The 4,561-nt window shown below is 33.7% G+C and overlaps 5 non-coding genes across 5 annotated transcripts; all 5 read right to left on the bottom strand.

The window, feature by feature from the left end:
* Positions 1 to 2,353: 2,353 nt before the first annotated feature.
* Trnae-uuc (transfer RNA glutamic acid (anticodon UUC)) lies at positions 2,354 to 2,425 on the bottom strand. The gene has a single exon. It is a non-coding gene; the product is annotated as a tRNA-Glu (tRNA).
* Positions 2,426 to 2,619: 194 nt separating this feature from the next.
* Trnae-uuc (transfer RNA glutamic acid (anticodon UUC)) lies at positions 2,620 to 2,691 on the bottom strand. Its single transcript has one exon. It is a non-coding gene; the product is annotated as a tRNA-Glu (tRNA).
* A 520-nt stretch (positions 2,692 to 3,211) lies between these two features.
* On the bottom strand, positions 3,212 to 3,283 carry Trnae-uuc (transfer RNA glutamic acid (anticodon UUC)). Its single transcript has one exon. It is a non-coding gene; the product is annotated as a tRNA-Glu (tRNA).
* Positions 3,284 to 3,526: 243 nt separating this feature from the next.
* Trnae-uuc (transfer RNA glutamic acid (anticodon UUC)) lies at positions 3,527 to 3,598 on the bottom strand. The gene has a single exon. It is a non-coding gene; the product is annotated as a tRNA-Glu (tRNA).
* A 277-nt stretch (positions 3,599 to 3,875) lies between these two features.
* Positions 3,876 to 3,947, bottom strand: Trnae-uuc (transfer RNA glutamic acid (anticodon UUC)). Its single transcript has one exon. It is a non-coding gene; the product is annotated as a tRNA-Glu (tRNA).
* Between the last annotated feature and the right edge of the window lie 614 nt (positions 3,948 to 4,561).

Below are 4,561 nucleotides of genomic sequence, written 5' to 3'. Positions count from 1 at the left end.
CACATATCCTCATGTTGCTGTTTTGTTGTTTTCTTTTCCTCCCCCTTTTCGTTCTTCCGGCCTCGCTTCGGATTTTTAAGTGTGGCTTAGAAGTTGACAACTGACCCCCCCCCCCAAAAAAAAAGAAAACGATAAATGTCTGGTTATGTAAAGGATATGTTTTAGTAACATTCTGAAAACATTTGTGAAAACGTGCTGCAAAACATTCTAGCTATTATAAGTTTTCCAAAATATTTTGCAAAAATGTTTGCCAAATAACATTTTGACAACGTAAGCTTATTTAAAAATGTTATTGTAATGTTTTTTCGTATATAACGTTTTAAAAACAATTTTGTGTTTGCTGGGAAAGAGGTCAAACATGTTGTATTTCCATGATTTTCTGATTATTTTTTCTTTTTTTAGCTTGAAATTGTATTTTTATTTAATATAAAAGGACTGGAGCACGATGTTTGTCAGTAAAACGTCAAGGTTGACAGAAGACGTTTTAAATGCCGGGTTATAACGTTTTCTAACCATTTTTAAAATGTTGCCATAAAACATTGTGACATAACCCCCGTAAACAGCTTCTCGAGTTAGATCGCATTATAGGTAGGTACTAGTATTTTTTCGTACAGGGTGCAGCAGGGTGGAAGTTAAAAGGGGTTTCTTCCTGCAAAAAGACCCCTGATTTATGGGCTCGACATCGCTGACGTTGTTGACCGTAAAATATATAATTTTACTTCAATCCACAGATTCTAGAATCTGTGTTCAATCATAGTATGGAAGTAGCAGAACAACTTGCATGATTCAATTCAGTAAATTGAAACTGACAGGACTTTCCCATTGGGACTTACACCTGTTACACCGGTACGTTATGATCATTTTATATTTGTTTAAAACAACAATAACACTACAAATCATATTGTTATGGTTCAATTTGAAGCAATTTGACAACTGAATTTATTTCGTGTCATGCTTTGTTAAATAATATCATAGTGATTACAATTCTTAATTAACCCTGACGAGAGAAACGTCATGATTTAACTCTAGTCCACTTAAGGCAGGACGGAGGGGAGTATAACATTGCCTCAAAGAAAGCTGACACACAAGAGGAACGGTGTGGAATAAAGGAGATTCCAAAGTTCGATGTTCATCATCGCTACTTATTGTTTTGGTTTTATTTCATTTATTAGTATTTATGAATCGGCTGTTTCTACTTATAGGGCCTACCCATTGTTTAACTAGAAAATCATTTTTGTTTCATAAATACATGCACCGTGATTTCCCCGAAAATCGGTGCTCGTACACCCCTAGAACGGTTTGGATGGCCACGGAAGAGGGGAGGGGTTCTTAGTGCAAATGAGGTTACGGGATGCTTTTCTCGAAAAAAGCGCCAAATTTCCAAAATTTGGTATAATTTCAGGTTGGTTTTTGGTCAAATTTGGTTAAAAGTCAGGTGTTTTTTCCCCGGGTTTTTTTCGGAATCCCCACCCAAACCAAAGTTGAGACCCCCACCCCGGGGATTTCCAGATTGTATCCATCCATCCGATTATAATAGTTTGAAATTGGGGGTTTTATTGAAGGTATCCCAAAAGTGACATCCAGGAGTGAAGATCATTTTCTCTCATTCCATTTTTGTTTTATTTTATAAAACGATGAATACACACGTAAATATATATAAAAGTAACTTACGGGGTGGGGTATGAACGTTTGGACAGTATTTATTGTGGTACATGAGAGCACATCAGACATATCGAAATTGCATTCTGAATACGAAGCTGAATGTCCTTCTGACATCAAATAATTTTGATTTTTTGAAATTCGCAATGTAATACACATTTTATGGCAAATGATTAAAAAATTTATATATTTGATATTTAATTTAACAGTACTCGAAGTAAACTTTATAAATCTGATAATTTATACTTAAAGTGTATGTAGGTGGGATGAAAAGCCGACGATCAATTGAAATTTTGACCTTTCGTATTGAAGATATGGATTTTTTTCTAAAAACACCAACAAAATTTAGGTCTTTTTGGGAAAAAATCCATATCTTCAATATGAAAGGTCAACATTTTCAATTGACCGTCGGCTTTTCCTCACATCCAGCTACATACACTTTAAGAATATGTCATTAGATTTATAAAATTTACTACTGTTATATATCAAAAATGTGAAAAATATCAAATTTTAATAATTTGTCATAAAATTTGTATTATATCGTGGATTTCAAAAAATGAAAATTATTTGATATCAGAAAGACATTCTTCGTATTCAGAATGCAATTCGATTAAACGAATAAATAAGTGATTTAATAACAAAGTACTGATGTAGTGAATTATGTAAGTGAGTTTTTCAATGACCAAGATTAATGTTCCCGTGCCGGGAACCGAACCCGGGCCGCGTGGGTGAAAACCACGAATCCTAACCACTAGACCACACGGGATATGCCTTAAATATGTCGTTGTCTTCATCATTCTCACTCATGGTGTGTCTTGTTTTTAATAATCAATGAATACACACGTAAACAAACAAAAGTAAATTGTAAAATGAATAAATAATTAAAACAATAAATAAGAAAGTAGGCCTACATGTATTATATAAGCGAGTTTTTCAATGACCTGGACAAAAAAATTAACTTTCCCGTGCCGGGAATCGAACCCGGGCCGCGTGGGTGAAAACCACGAATCCTAACCACTAGACCACACGGGAGATGAGTTAAAATCGCTGTCTTCATCATTCTCACTCATGGGGTTGTTGTTGTTGTTGTTGTTGTTGTTGTTGTTGTTGTTGTTGTTGTTGTTGTTGGTGGTGGTGGTGGTGGTGGTGGTGGTGGTGGTGGTGGTGGTGTTGTGTTGTTGTTGTTGTTGTGGTGGTGGTGGTGGTGGTGGTGGTGGTGTTGTTGTTGGTGTTGGTGTTGTTGTTTTATTTCTTTTTGTTAAATAATCAACGAATACACGTAAATAAATAAAAGTAAACAAATATATAAAATCTGCAAATAAATAATATAAAACAATAAATATGCAATGTACTGGATTGTGTAAGATCAATGAAATGGATAAAAAAACAATAAAGAGAATAAAACAATGAATACACACGTAAATAAATAAAAGTAGCTTAAGCCATATAAAATCTGTAAATGAATAGATAAGTGATACAATAAAATAGAAAGTACTGATGTTGTGAATCATATTTGTGAGTTTTTCAATGACCAAGATAAAAAAAACCAATGTTCCCGTGCCGGGAATCGAACCCGGGCCGCGTGGGTGAAAACCACGAATCCTAACCACTAGACCACACGGGAGATGAGTTAAAATCGCTGTCTTCATCATTCTCACTCATGGGGTTGTTGTTGGTGTTGGTGTTGGTGTTGTTGATTTATTTATTTATTTTTGTTTTGTTTTTGTTTTGTTAAATAATCAATGAATACACATAAATAAATAAAACTAAACAAATATATAAAATCTGCAAATAAATAAATATCAAACAATAAATATGCAATGTACTGGATTATGTAAGATCAATGAATTGGATAAAAAAAATAAAGTTCCCGTGCCAGGAATCGAACCCGGGCCGCGTGGGTGAAAACCACGAATCCTAACCACTAGACCACACGGGAGATTCGTTAAAAAAGCTGTCTTCATCATTCTCACTCATGGGGTTGTTGTTGTTGTTGTTGTTGTTGGTGTTGTTGTTATTGTTGTTGGTGTTGGTGTTGGTGTTGTTGATTGATTGATTTATTTTTGTTTTGTTTTGTTTTGTTAAATAATCAATGAATACACGTAAATAAATAAAAGTAAACAAATATATAAAATCTGCAAATAAATAAATATCAAACAATAAATATGCAATGTACTGGATTATGTAAGATCAATGAATTGGATAAAAAAATAAAGTTCCCGTGCCGGGAATCGAACCCTGGCCGCGTGGGTGAAAACCACGAATCCTAACCACTAGACCACACGGGATGAGACAAGAGCGGCTCACTCGAAGAAGTGAATTAAATAACATCAGCAAATGAATAAATGAAGTGAATAAATGCATGCTGAATGCGAAAGTGAAAATTACGTTAAATATTCAAGTGAATAAATGAAAAGTGAATATACAGTTGCACAATAAAAAAGAAGCAGATCAAGAATTAGAAGTAAATAAATAAATAAATAAATAAATGAATAAATAAATGTCAATTTACTATAGCCCTGGTACGTGACTACAGACTCAGTTTATGCATGATTACGTTGTAGTAAACAAGTATTTACAAGGTCATTTAATTGGATCATAAACAGGAGATTTGACCTAAATATTAAAATAATGTGTGCTCTTTTTTGTTTCAGTTCGCCAACGTAATATTTACTTAGTAGTATTATATATAAACATACTTTTTTATTATTTTCTCTTTTAACGGATGGATTTGTTTAATTTCTGTTGCTGTTTTATCAATCTTAAAGGGGCATTTCGTGATCCACAGCCTCATTCCCCCACTTTTCTCAAAAAAAGTTGAGATTTTTATATCACTGGAAACCTCTGGCTTCATAATGTTTATGTACAAAATATTTCTTGCAGATTAATTCGTTTTGCAAAG

The sequence above is a fragment of the Amphiura filiformis genome, chromosome 1 (assembly GCF_039555335.1).
Source record: "Amphiura filiformis chromosome 1, Afil_fr2py, whole genome shotgun sequence".
In the NCBI taxonomy this organism is placed as follows: Eukaryota; Metazoa; Echinodermata; class Ophiuroidea; order Amphilepidida; family Amphiuridae; genus Amphiura; species Amphiura filiformis.
Note: the sequence above shows the minus strand (reverse complement) of the source record. Positions and strands in the feature narration are given on the sequence as shown.